Source organism: Ursus maritimus, unplaced genomic scaffold (genome assembly GCF_017311325.1).
Source record: "Ursus maritimus isolate PB19 unplaced genomic scaffold, ASM1731132v1 scaffold_3, whole genome shotgun sequence".
NCBI lineage: Eukaryota > Metazoa > Chordata > Mammalia > Carnivora > Ursidae > Ursus > Ursus maritimus.
In genome coordinates, this window is record NW_024425563.1 from 68,275,772 (window position 1) to 68,291,468 (window position 15,697).

Sequence of the window (15,697 nt, forward strand, 5' to 3'; positions counted from 1 at the left end):
GCACCAGCAGCATCAGAATCACTTAAGATATGTTGAAGTGCAAATTCTTAGACTATAGGCCAGACCTACTAAGTCAGAAATTCAGTAAAACAATCTGGCCTACAGCAGGTAGTCTGCCTTAGAACTGCCTGGACACCCATTGTTGGGATCAACTATCATCCAGCAGTTCCTAGGTGATGCTGATACTGCTAGACAGGGGATTACATTTGGACAACTAATGACCTAGGAAAATAAAATACTGTGTCCATTAAAGGGGTTACTAAATGGAAGGTGATTATCTTTGTCCTGTGATTTTGTTTGGGGGAATTTATCTGAGTTCCTTCCCTGGATGTACATGTATGCAGGGAAGAGAAGGGGAGAGTCAATCTCTGAACACACAAGCATTAACACCCACCCTGTGGCAGGCACAAGAAAGACAAGGACCATAATCCTGGAGTTTACAGAGCAGCAGTGAAAAACAACAATAAATGATAAACCAAATCATAGTTGCAGTTGTTTTACATGCTAAAAGGAACAAGTGTTATGCCAATAAAGTGTCTAAGAGGGGAACCTGACTATCTGGGGAAATCTGATTTCCTTTCCTGGATGTACATGTATGCAAGAAGTGGTGTTCGGTTTGCAGTCTGAAGAAAGATGTATTAGTTGTCTATTGCCGTTGTAACAAATTATGCAAACGTCGTGGTTTAAATAATGCAAATGTTTTATCTTACCTTTCTGTAGGGTAGAATTCCAACATGGATCTCGCTGGATAAAAGCAAAGCCTCAGCAGGGCTCTATGTTTTCCTGGAGGCTCTAAGAGAGAATCTGTTATCTTGTCCTTTCCAGATTCTAGAGGCTGCTCTCATTGTTGCCTCACGGCCCCCTTTTTCTTGTCAACACCAGCAACACTTTATCTCTCTGTGCCTCTCTTCAAAGTTTCACTCTCCTCTAACTGAATTTCCTCCTCCTCCACCCTCTTCCATTGCATTTTTAAGGGCCCTTCTGATTATACGGGGCTCCCCTGAATAATCCAGGCTAATTAAGGTCAACTGATTAGCAACTGTGATTCTATCTGCAACTTAATTTCCCTGTAGCATATGCACATACGCTGTGAAAGGTTCTGGAGATGAGGACACTGACATTTTTGATAATAGCATTCTGCTTACTATAGCTGATATGAATTTATCAGCATTAAAAGAAGGGAAAGAACATTCTAAACACATGTTGTTCCATCAACAACATATGTGGAGACCCAGGGAGTGACAGGAGCATGGCATTTATAAAGGTGAACAAACTCCAGTGTGACCTGACTAAGAAAGTGAAGGGGAATATGGTAAAAAAAAGGAGGATGGTGATTAGGAGGTAGGATCTCCACAGAAATAAATTTGCAAACAAATCAGTTAAGGTTATAATTTTGGCAAAGGACATGAACAAAATAAAAAAAGAAGTCACCGGAAATATGCTGGACTCATATTAAAGCAAATATACCCCAAAACTTTCATCCAAGTAATGTGCAGAGATATCCAACCTTTAGTTTTAAAGTGCGTATTTTCCTTTGCAATGACTCATGTATTTCTGGGAATGCTTAAAGTTATGTTCAAGTTTCTTAAATTTCTGACAGAAATATCAAATGAAAGAAAGGTCTCTGTTCTTGAAAGCTACATAATAGATGGGGAGCTTCTAGTAAGAGAAGGAAAGTTTTCCATGTTATCTTTTTTACTCAGGCAAACCAGTTTTTATCTATTTGATATGATAATTCAGAAAGAATAAGTTATCATTACCAGCCAACATTACTTGTAATGCAGATATTGCAATGCAAAAATGTTATTTTCTTTCTCATATCTAAAATGTCCTCAGAGACACTCAGGAAGATCATTAGTACATAAGATAATTAGTCTATTTCGCCCATCGGAAGAACCTCAAAGGGACTACTGCTCTGAATCTAAATGCAATTCTTTGTGCCAGAGTAGGGGCTCTTAGGCAGAGCTTGAAACTCCTGACATTACCTGCAAATTTATCCATGTAGGTCCATGTTGCACGGCCATTTTTGGAGGGAAAAGGAGACTGTGGCTTTAACCAGAGTTATCTGACTTCAGGGTGCCTGGGTGGCTCAGTTGGTTAAGCATCTACCTTCTGCTCAGGTCACGATTCCAGGGTCCTGGAATCAAGTCCAGTATCGGGCTTGGGCTTTCTGCTCAATTGGAAGTCTGTTTCTCCCACTGTGCTCTCTTTTTCCTGCATGCTCTCTCTCTCCAATAAATAAAATCTTTTTTAAAAAAAAATAGTTATCTGACTTCAAAAAGCATAAGATTTTTAGGGCTATAAAACTGCTCTGTGTGATACACACGAAAGCAGGAATACCATCATAACTGATAATCACTGTTCCCATTTTGGTAAATATCTTTGCAGATTCTGTTCTGTCTCTCTAAACACCCATGTGTGTGCACACGCACACATATGCACGCACACAAGTACATATAAACTAAATGTATGTATTTACATTTGAATAAATAATTTTCATAAAAAGAATAATACTCAAAATATGTCATATATGTAATTTTATGATATTACACAATTTATATAATGGTTATCTCACTGAAGTTCTTTTTCTTTAGGTAGTTTTTAATAACGATGAACATTATGATGCATACATGCTTTTACACTCATTTTCTTCTTGGGGAAAGCATTGGTGTTATTTCTGAAGTATATAATCATTTAAAAGTATATAATCATTTAAAAATTTGCTAAATATTGACAAACAGCTAACAGGTTTTATTGATTTACATTTTTATTGACTGTGCATGTCTCTCATCAGTCAGCACTAGACACTTTGATTCAAAATTTTTTTTGGCTAAGCTCATAGGCTATATGCCCTACCCTGTTGTTAATACATGGTATTAACATCGTAGTTAGTTTGAACACCTGTAATTGATTTGAACATTATTGTAAACTTAATAATACCTTCTTTAGAGAATTGGCCTTTACTGTAGCATTTAAATACTTCTCTTAGTTATTGAATTTTAAAACTTATGCCAGATTATAATAATGTATTTATATATTTGGCATATTATATATTTTCAGTTTATAATTTTTTAACCCAGAAGTTAGCATACTTTACTTCACTCACATTTCATTGGCTACACTTAGTGCCAAGTGGGATGGGGAAATTTAGTCCTTGGTTGGGCTGTTACTTCCCATCTACAGCAGCATATTATAGAGAGGATCAACAAGATTTAGAAGAGAGGTACAGGGGCACCTGGGTGGCACAGTCGTTAAGCATCTACCTTCGGTTCAGGGCGTGATCCCAATGCTCTGGGATCGAGCCCCACATCAGGCTCCTCCACTAGGAGCCTGCTTCTTCCTCTCCCACTCCCCCTGCTTGTGTTCTCTCTCTTGCTGGCTGTCTCTCCCTGATAAATAAATAAAATCTTAAAAAAAAAAAAAAGAAGACAGGTACAATCTATGATATAACTTAATTGAGATGTTTTGGCAAGCAGGGGTTGGTTTTTTTTTGGTTTTTTTTTTTTAGGTTTATAAAGGGTAAATGAATCATTGTTTCTTCTTGCAAATTATTTTCTGATTCACTGCCTGGCACCATGGAGACTGAGCAGAAATTGATAGCCTAGAACTTGCAACAATCTTCTCATTGGAGACAGAAATTGGAGTTCAGAGCTTCCAAGACAACCAGGACTTGAAGGACCAAGAGCCTAGAAAAAAGGGACCTGCAGAGAAGTGAGTCTAGTCCTCGGTATCCAATATGCCCTCAATGCATTTGCTGGCCCTAACCAGTTCAAGTGTGGTGAGAGGCTCTGAGAAACCACGCAGAAAGCAGCTTCTAAAGGGCTAAACCTTTAAGCAGAGAACACAGTGATTAAGTGGTGCCAGGAAGATATAATTTTGAATTCACCAAAGAGGAATGGCCAAGGCCCAGGAGGAACGAGAGCCTGAAGGGGCTATGCTGTAGGATGAAGGGCAGAAGAAAACTAGAATAGGTCAACTGGATATAACTACCTACTAGAATAGAACTGAATCTCTTGAAAAAAATTATATCTGGCAATTCCACTTAAAAGCTCTCTGTATCAGTTATGACTAGAGCGATAAACTAGTTACAGGAAACCCAGAATGATTCAATATTTTCCCCTCTTTTTCCTTCACCTTTGGGTTTTACTTAGAACACTGAAAGAATGCTGGCTAACTGCCTTAGGGTCATGAGGTTGTTTTAATTAATTAATTGTTTTTTCCAGAGAATATGATTTGCTTGTACTACCATAGGTTAAGAAGCCTCTGCTGAATGATAGAAAAATATTTTTCTTTCTTTCTTTTTATCTTTTGTGGACCATGGAAATCCTATAATTCTGAAATAGGGGTGTTCATGTTTGACCTGGCTTTGGTTACAAATTGGACTTTTTACAACTGTAGAATTTATTATTGCCATTTAAAAACAAATTGTAGAATGAGCAATTGGTTTATGTGTTCAATATGAAAATGTAGTTCCATTCCTTTATTTTAATGTGACTGTATAACTGGAGGCAAAAATTCATTCTACTGTCAACTATATATGCTCCATACTTGCTCTCTTCATGAACACTGAATGTGCTTGTTTGTTTTTAAATCACATTTTTAATTAAAAAAAAAAACCTCATTTTGTTACTTTGTGCAAATACCTTCCCTTTAACTTTTTTTTAAGGAAAAATCTAAAGGAGAAAAAAGCAATAGAAACTAAATGTTTTATGCTTCTAACAAATAAGAAGAGAATCAGCCTTTGTGTTAAAGGTGTTTTGGAGTGGGAAATAATTTCTAACTATATTTTAGTAAATACACTTTATTTCTCATGCAAAATGGGTTTTTAAGGAATATAATGTGAGATTCTAGAAATGGAGGGTGAAGCAAAAAGAGCAGAAACCTTTCCTACTGTTATATTGCCATCCTATTGTATTTCAGCTTGTGTACAGCATATTATAACTGCATATGTGTGTGTGGACAGAAAGTAAGGATCCAAGTTAAAAATTAGGTTCATTACTGCCATCAAAACAAGTGCTTGGGTCTGAAATAGAATCCTGCCTCCCCTGACACACACACACACACACACACACACACACACACACACACACACACACACACACACACACACACACACACACACACACACAGCTTAAAATAGCTGGGAACTTACATAAACATGAACAATATGTTTTACAAAAGTGGACTAAATCCTATAGGGCACGTGGGGAGAAAACAACTACTTTTGTTCTATACTTTTACTTTAAGGATATCAAAGGGAAGGGAAAATTCTTTCCTACCCTTCAAGGTCTCCTAGCTGGACAAAAAAATCAAATTTACATGAGACAAAAGAAAAATTAACAGAAGAAAAATATCAAAGTCTTATTACATGTGCGCAGAGACCCAGTTATAAAATTGAGACCTAAAGAAGTTACCAAGGCAGACAGTTTCATACTTTGTAGGTAAGGAGACAATTAATCTGTGAGGAATTGACAGGACAAAGAAAACTCAACTTGGCAAGTTTCAATTAGTAAGAATATTAAACAGATCTGGACTGGGGTAGTAAATTAGTAAGAAGTAACCAGGGTTGTTTATACGGGCTTCTCACCTATTTCTGGTGATAAGGATGTCTCTTTACCTCCTGTTTCAAGGAGGGCACCTTTCAGAGGAGAGATCTATTTTCTGCTTTCAGGCCAACAGAGGAGGGTATGAGTGTCCTTCCTGCACAGGTAGTCTTTTATGTAACTCCTTTTTTTATGATTTATTTATTGGAATGTGGTGGCTCAGATCACGTCATGATCTCAGGATCCTGGGATGGAGCCCTGTGACCAGCTTTCTGCTGAGCGTGGAGCCTGACACGGGGCTAGATCCCAGGACCCTGAGATCATGACTTGAGCTGAAATCAGGAGTCTGCTGCTCAACCTACTGAGCCACTCAGATGCCCCTGTAATTTTTATTTAAAATAATCAGTATGCTAAAGTGGCACATTTTGGGACTGCCTGCCCTTGGCCCAGTATTCATGAAAGTGGCTTTTATTTTGTAGCTATGAAATATTTTATCATTAGTTCCTAAGAGTTATGTTAGATTCACTATAAAGTATATAAAGTAGAGAAAATAAATATACTTTTAAGCTCTGGATTTCTGTTGCATTTAGATTTTTAAAAGTTTAGGTGTAGTTTGCTAGTTCCCCTCCAATTTCTTTATAATAGAACAAGTTCAGAGTCTTGTGGTGGATCAATTCCAGAATAGTTTCATTTTACCTGTAGAAATTTCAATTTTATGAGTATTGTACTTTTCAAATATATAACAGATATGCTCTGCCTTTACACTAACTTGCTCTATTTTAATTTTTACTGCGACTCTTGTCTGTTTGCTTAAATCTTTATGCTTCAGGCCCATGTGTATTTCATGTATATTTCAAAACAGGGCTCATTTTGTATTTTAAAAGCATTGAACAAACCAGAAAATGCAACATACTATATACTGAGATAGAAAATGCTGAACTTGTTTTTTGTTTTTGCTTTTGTTTTAAGAAAAACATTTCAGATTTTATGAAGTAGCATTACATACACTCTACAATTCAACTAAGAGTTAATAGAGATGCTAAGAAACAAGGCCAATAACTTAAAACAAAGAGATAAAAGACAATATAAACAGACCCACAGGTGACTCGGATGTTAAACCCATATATTAAGAAACTGCAATGCATATTTTCAAGAAAATAAGTGAAAAATCATCAGAACCCTATGACTTCACCAATTAATTCTTCCAAATATGTAAGGAACGAGGCTGGCACAACCTTGATTCTAAAACCTGAGAAGTCATTACAAGAAAGGAAAATTAAAGGCATATTTCTCCTATAAGTAAAGATACATGAATCTTTAATAGATATTATCAAATCAAGATAAATACTATATAAAAAAAGAATACTATATCATGGCCAAATTGAGTTTATTCTGAGAATGTAGAATTGGTTTGACATTTGGAAACCAATTTAATTCACCACATTTAAAGAAGATTTTAAAAACTGATCATCTCAGTGCGTTCAGAAAAAGATAACATTCTATAACATTAATGATTTTTTTAAAAACCTTCTTGGCAAACTGGGAGTATAAACTTTTTTAATCTGCCAAACTATTTATGAGAATTATCTATTTACTTAATGTTATAAGTGCTGAAAGTTTTCACCTTGAATTTGGAAATAAGTTCACCACTGTTCAATATTGTATTGGAAGTCTTAGTCAGTAAAATGAAGAAAAACAGAAAAGGTAATAGGACCAGGGATTATAATGAAGAAATAAAAGTCTACTTTTTATAGACAATTTGCTTGAATCTATAAGAATTCAGTTTTATTTCCTTTTTATATAACAGCAACAGAAATGAAATTCTTAAGAAAGGTACCATTTATAATAACATCAAAAATATCAATATGTAGGAATACTATTAGCAAAAACTATGCAAGATTTCTACACAGAAGACTATAAAACATTACTGTGAGAAACTGGGGAAACCTAACATAAACATAAAGATACCATTGCTCTCCTAATGCCATGCAAGCCCAGTCAAAATACCAAGAGGTTTTTTTAAAGGAAAACCACACAAGTTCTTTTTCTAAAACTTATACAAAACTGCAAAGTGGGTGGGGTGCCTGGGTGGCTCAGTTGGTCAAGCGACTTCCTTCAGCTCAGGTCATGACCCCGCATCCCAGGATTGAGCCCTGCATCCTGGGATTGAGCCCTGAGTCGGGCTCCCTGCTCAGCAGAGAGTCTGTTTCTCCCTTTCCCTCTGGCCCTCACCCCCACTCATCCTCTCTCTCTCTCTCTCTCTCTCTCAAATAAATAAAAGCTTAAAAAAAAAAAAAACCTGCAAAGGGGGCATAGTTAAGACATTCTTCAAGAAGAAGAACATGGTAGGAAGACTTGTTCTACTGAACATTGAGAATTGTAAAGCTATATAAGATAGTATGTTGCTGATGAAAGGATACAGAATAAAAACTATGAAAAAATTTTTAAAAGGATATAAGAATAGACCAGTGGAATAACATAGTTTATAAAAAGGCCATAGACACAGAGGTACTTAGTTTATGAGGAAGGATCAGGGGACAGAAAGAAAAAAAAAACAATATTTTCAACAATAATGAAAATGAGAAAATTGGGTATTCATACAGAAAAAAAAATGCAACTTGATTCCTATCTCATAGCATAAACAAAATCAATTACAGGTATAGTTATAAATGTGAATAACAAAATACTAATAATTGAGAGTGCTACAGAGATTCAGATGTCTACTGCATTGTTCCTCAAAAGTGTGAATAGCAAAAATCATACACAGCCCCCACCTTTGGGGTATCTCCAGATGACTTCAGGGAAGCTAAAACATAACTATTCATCCATTCCCCCAATAAATCATGGAGAATTCATAAATGACATTAAATAGTGATGAGACTAGGTTAGAGTTCTGGTGTGTTTGAGGGGAGTGGACCTAAAAGCAAGGAATTTAAGAAGCAAGATTTAAGGTATTGAAACTTACAATAATATTGTTATTTTGGGAATGGAAAGAAAGGGGCATGTGGAAAGAAAAGGGCAAATCAAAAAGACATTTCAATAGGACTTAGCAGCTGGATTGATACTGGGGGCAAAGTGGAAAATAGTCTAAATGACCCAGAGATTTTGAGTCTTATACTTTAATTAAGGATAGAAAATCAGGAAGGCAAGCTGATTTCGGAGACAAAATTATTGAGTTTGAGATGACGTAGGCATATGCAAATGGAAATGCCCAAAGAAATAAGTTATTGGCAGTAAAGAAAGGGGCAAGGGCTAGAGTGATGGAATAGGATATTCAGAAGTGTCTGCAGATAAATGACACATGGCTAGTCACTGTCTGTCTCAATTCTCTCACATCTGTTCCTTGAGTTACAATTGTGGCATCATCTACATATGCAGATCACTAGCCTGGTTTTGGAATGGAGGGGAGAGGACAAGTGCTGATATTAACAGAGACTGACAACTTCTGTTGAGAGCTGCCCTTGAGTAACTCTTAAGTCACACAGAACATTGATCAGAATTTTAAACTAGCCTTGTCTGAACACCTTCTAGATAAAGAGATGTTTCAGTAGACTCTGGCAAGCCACTCCATTTTTTCACTAGCATTAGAATCTGTCAGGCACCTTCTTTCATCAATTAAACTTCACCCAGTAGAATATTAGTAGGGGATGATGCTACATCTGAGTACCAAACCACTTAACTTCTTCAGGTGGGCTAAGGAAGGATACCAGTCATCTGATATGGAAGAAAATCCTATTCTTGACTCCTCTTTTCCTATTCTTTCTAGTATAGGGATAAGGCAATATATAAATACTCATGGCCATGCATGATGGATGTCATTGGCCACCACTCCTCTAATGGATGGCACCTGGATACAAAAAAAAAAAAGTTATTCTTTAATGGAATAAAGTTCTAAGTGATCCAAATTTCAAAGGAGTGCATAAGCATGAATATTTATGTAACACATTACCATTTAAAAACATTTTTTTCTTCTTTCAAAGCTTCCTAATTGAGCTATAAAAATTCATGCTAGCCTAGAATTAGGCATCCATGATAAGTGCCCAGAAGTGCCATATTAACACTTTAATCAAGTTTGGGGGCTGGGGGTGAGGTGGCAAATTTTCTCTCCCCTACTCCTAAGAAATCAATTTTCTAATTCTTTCTGTAAGAATTCTTATTTCCACATAATTCCTTGCTAATAGTCACTGATCAAATTATCTTTTGACTTTGGGGCCATATTTAAAAGAATTTGGGGGGCGGGGGAAGTACTTTAGCAGTTGAAGAAATCAAATTCATAATGTCTCCCATCTAGCCATAAGCAGCTTTTATGGGCAGGTAAACAATGAAGCAAAGATTTACTTTATTCCAGCAACGAGTATTGTAGGGAACAAGGGCAGACCACCTTTCATTAATTTTAAATTACATTAGCAAAATTATTTTGAGTTATAAGCCATCAGAACTCAGCAGATTTAGGAAAAGCTCTTTACCTCCCCATCCTCACTGCCTAAATTTACATTGGAAAGGAGAGCCTATATCACAAAGAGAGCTATTAACAGAGTTGCCTTTTTACCTAAGAAACTTATCTGCATAATAGGGTAACCTTTGTTTTCCAAACATTTCCTCTCACCTTCCTGCTATGACCTTCCTCCTATTTGTATCCCTAGACCCCTAACCTCTCCTTAGCTTGGAATGTCATATAAGCCTCTTGTTGCCTGTCTTTGGAATTTCACATCTGTGTGGATTCCCCCTATGTACAGTTAAATTTGATTTTCTCCTGTTAATCTCTCTCATGTAAATGTAATTCTTAGTTGAGCTAGAAGAATCTTGGACAGAAGAAAATTTCCTCCTCCCCAACAGTATAAATTTTGACTCCATTTTAATGACAGAAATGATCTTCTTATAGAAAAGAAAAACAAAACTTGCTATAGAAGAATTTAAAATTAATGAATTCCTCTATTTCATTAAAATGTGGGGATTGGATTTGATTTCAGAATCCCTGTCAATAATGAATGGGTTCTAAACAGATATGAGGGAATTCAGACTGTCATTCTGTAGAAGTCTGTGTGGAATCCATAGCTTGAGATTTCACCTCTACCGCAGGAAGTGACAGAACTCAGTGTGTTTCAAATAAGATAAGGCCTTTTTCTTGCCTCTGCAGAGAAGATGGTCTTCTGACCCCAATAAAGAAATTCAATAAAATAAACAGCAGTGAAGGTTGATGGCCAAACTCACCTGGGGTAGGAATACAAATCATTGCCCTTACTAACAAACCTTAACTTTTATGGCCAGTTTATGGTTGTGATAAAGGCCCCAGTGATGTGAGTGAGCCCATAGTCTTTACTTTTCTAAGCTATTCTATGAAATCTATTTATTGTTCAGAACAGAGATCAATAACTTTTATGCAAATGATCAAGTTGCACACATGCTTTAATGTATTAATAAATAATATTTTTTTCCTACCCTTGCAACCACTTCTTAGAGAATCTTCTCTGCCCAAACTTCTGGAAATCCCATCACTCATCATCAGCTGATTGAACTAATCAGGAACAGGCACCTTACTCACTTTTGACCAATCAGATTTTCTCTTCCAGGAAACTGGGATTGGGAAACTGCCTGAGACACATAATTATAGGGCTCAAACCAAAGGGTCAGAGACACAGGGCTAAAACTTTCATGTTGGATAGTTATGGAAATCTAATTTTCAGAAGAATAAAGTAGATGAAAAATGTGGAGAAGAGACACCACATAGACCCAGAGAAACAAAATCGGCTTTGTTTACCATCTCCTAGTCATTTAACTGGTTTCTAACTTTTAAGACAAAAGTGCTTTTGTTCTTGGGGCATCTGGCTGGCTCAGTTGGTGAAGCATGCCACTACTGATCTCAGGGTTGTGAGTTCAAGCCCCATGTTGAGTGTAGAGATTACTTTAAAAAATTTTTTTTTAAATGCTCTTGTTTCCATCTAAGTTTCTTTCATTCGATATTATATTGTGAAATTCATCTATGCTGTTGTATGTTGTCTAAGGCTTTCAATTATATTCCATAAAGTGCTAATGTATGCATTTGTTATCGTTTATTTATCCATTTCTCCTGTGGATGGGCAACTACACTGTTTCTGGTTTGTAGGTTTTGTGCATAGTGCACGTCTGACCACTCTTTTGTTGTGCATATGTTCACCTACTGTTAGTATATGCCTAGGAACAGAAGTGGCAGTTCATGGGCATATGTATATATTTTCAGCTTAATAGGCATTGTAAAACCATTATTCAAGGGGGTTATACTAATTTACACATTCATCAGTAGCATTTGAGAGTTCTGGTTGCTTCACATCCAAATCTCTATCAACACTTGGCATTGTATGTGCATATGTATAGCCATTTTGAAGGAGGCATAGTGTTATCTCACTATGGTTTTTATTTGCGTATTGCTGATATCAAATGATGTTGAGCAACATTTCAAATATGTATTGGCCATTTGGATATCCTCTTTTGTGAAGAGCTTTTCCAGTTTTTTGCCTATTTTTTAATTGAGTTGACTCTCTTTTCCTTTTTAATTTGCAGGAATTCTTTATGTATTCCCCACATTAGTACCATATCAGATACATGTTTTGCAAATATCATATTCCATTAGTGACTTGTCTTTATGCTTTACTAATGATGTTGTTTAATGAAAAGGAGTTCTTATTTTTAACGTAGTATGAGTTATCTAATTTTCCTTTTTTGGCTAATGCTTTTTTGCGTCATATTGAGAAAATAACTCAAAGATACATATACTTTTCTCAAGGTTTTATTTCACCTTTCATTTTAGGCCTATTATCCATCTCAAACTGATTTTGGATAAAAAAGAGGTAGGAGTAATAATTGTTTTTATCATATGAATATAAATTGAATAAGTGACATTTATTGAAAAAAATGACCTTTCCTCCATTGTGCTATAGTGTCACCTTTGCATAAGTCAAGTGACAATATATAATGTACAAAATTGAGATCTGTTGATACAGAAGTACCATAAAGCAAATTAAGAAGTCTCAAATCAGTTGCGGGAAAAAATTACTGAAAGCACAAATAAATTTTAAGGGAACCACCAGACTTGATCCTCCTGGAATGTGGGTGTCAAACAATGTGATTCTTGGTTCATGATTCAAATCACTTTAATGTTACCTAGTGCTCTGAAACTATTACATTCAGTCTGTAAGAATGAAAGGAACCAAATATTGAAGATATAAACATCTGATCATCTCAGCTAACTGTGGGATTATGGTTACTAACAAAGTGATAAACTTAGTTTTAGGCTCTGGCTACAGAGTACTTCTGTGTCAATAAACTAAGGCAAACTGAAATAAGACAACTTGGGTACATCTGTGACATAGTCTTGGCCCAATTTTAGAAATCAAGAGTAGTGAGGCCATTGAGTGCAACAAAACAAAAATATTAGGTGATTGTCTCCTACATAACAACTGATAGCATTTTCTACCCCTGAACAACTTATTGAAAATGTTTAATCTCTCACATATACATAACTAATCTGCGCTATTGGGAAAAAACAAGTCAGCAAGCAAAGTAATTAAATAACATGTCTGTCAAAGTGTCTAACAGTGCTGCACAAATAAAACTACACTGTGTACTTCATTTTTCTTTTTGTACTTTGAATGTATCAGTATGATAATTCAATACAGTTCTTGAGGAATAAATGCTATCAAAATAAAATGACTATCAACTTGACTAAATTAGTCTTGAATATAGGAAACGCAGAGCCTTTTAAAATGTACAACACCAATCTTTTCTAGGCAATGGAAATTAAACCTATGGTCTTTAATCTAAAATGATGTTTTAGAAATGTCAAAGATGTCTCTAAAATTGGAATATTAAAAGGGCAGCCTATGCAAAGTGCCCGTTTTGAAACTTAGCTCTATTGTAGGTTCAGATATTCAAAGAAAAAAACAACAACACAAAGTTACTGATTAACTGACATTCAGGAAGGAATCATTTCCCAGAATGAGGTCTTAGTAACACAGCAGAGTTGCTGGAAGAGTGAAACATCTTGGAGTGAAACGCGAATAGAGCCTCATCTCTGGGATCACACCTCATCACTCAGGTTGTTGGGATTGTGCCTGCCTTGAGGAAATTTTTTCTACTGCCTGTACATGCCAAGTCACAAGAATTTCACTCATCTATGGCTCATTAACCACTTGCTGCAGACAGAAACCAACTTGGTGCGTGGTTGGGGAGAACTATGCAACTTAGGACCTCTTCCCTGCCTTGTTCTTTCCTTTTGCTGTTGTTGTTGTTTTTTTTTTTCCTTTTTGCTTGGGGCATTACACGTGTACTTCATTTTCTTGCTTCCTAGTGAATTTCATTGCATAGTTATTTCACCTTGATCAATCTCTTCCTGTGGATATATATTCTATTTTCGCTCACTCTCTCCTTTTGTAAATGAAGTCTAATGGAACAATAGAGCATGCATATGAGCAAAAGAGATATGTGCAATATACATATTTATCGTTTCTCACCACCCCATTCACACGTAACATTTGCCATGCCCCATGAATATAGAATTCCAGTGGACCCATAAGGTATGGGAGTTCAGAAACTCAAAGTGAATATTTAAGTGTGTCAAGTCTGTGACTTAGTAAGTGTGGTACTGACAGCCCCAAAGGGCCTCATGTTCTTCTTGAACCAACACTTCTTTTGCGGAAAGGAGAACTATCCAAGGAACTCTGTTATATTCTTCCTTATTCATCTTACTTCCTTGTATTAGCCAGTTACATGGACAATGCTAACATGAAAGGAAAGGAAAAGGTAGAGCAACCCATAATCCCTTTTATTTTCCATCCCTCCTAACTCATCAGTAAGCTGAAGGTAATGTGTTGGTAGACTATCAAGACACAGCGCACATCAAGACATAGAATAAAAAAGTTGAGTTAGCTTTGTGCAGTACTTCTACAAAATACATAATCATATATGAGCTATGAAATCCAAATTGTGTGATTTTGGTGATTTCACCTATGAGTTAAATGCTCTTATGTTTGAATTTAAAACCGTGTCATCGCACAATGTAAAGATGAAAGGTAAAAATCATGCTAATAATTTAAAATTTCATTTTTTTAAATTAGAAGGGCATTAAATAACAAAAAACCATAATGACGAGTTGGCAAGTTGTACAGATTGTGACAAAAGAAAAAAGCTTTACTTTTTTAGTACCTTTAATGGCACTTTTTCCTGCTCTTTGAATGAAGGGTGTTGTACTTTTTTTGGCACTGGGCCCCACAAATCATGCAGCTGGCCCTGCTGAAGACTTTTCAGTTTCAATTCTGTGCCTCATTTTTACTAATTATGGCTGAGAGAATTACATCAGTACTAGCAATATTCCTGAGTTATAGAAAGGGAAGATCAAATATGTGGCTCTTTGAAAACTCCTTGAAAATTTTCTTGGCACTCCCAAGAAGTTTTGAGTAAAACTAATACCTTTTCAAACACAATAACCAAAGTAGCTTTTTTTTTTTTTTAAATTCGATCACTCTCTCCCTTTGTAAATGAAGTCTAATGGAACAATGGAGCGTGCATATGAGCAAAAGAGACATGTGCGATATATTTATCTTTTCAAACACAATAACCAAAGTAGTTTTTTTTTAAAATTCTATTTCTTCTTTAATGATATTGCCTTATTTTATCATAAGGATTACAATTTTTTTTTTCCTACTGGTTTTCACTGAAAAGATGTAGTATTTCAGCTGTACTATGGGCTACATAGACTTTGATTGGCCAGCATAGGAGCCACAACCACCATGTGTTTTCTAGGGCTGGGCTGGGAACCTTATCATCATCTGTCTCCAGGAGAAGTGTGTTTTAAGTGCCAAATAACTAATTTACAAACTAACTTTCTTTTTTCCATAGCCTGTTTGCAAATCAAGAGCTATCTCCTTTCGGTTTACATTTTCTTATGGTTCAAATATGATGCTTGATAGATACTAAATTTGCTTAATGATTGGAAAATTTGTTAATGTTTATTTGAGAGCTTGGTGTGTTACTGTCCTTTGGATTAGCCCTGGTCAGGAAGAGGCAGGGCATATGGACAAGAAGCAGAATACAGGGGGGAAAAAGTTTCAAATTTTGTACCAAAATTCAGACATTTCCTAGTCATTTTCTTGCTTCTGTAATGACTACTAGGGATACTTTTT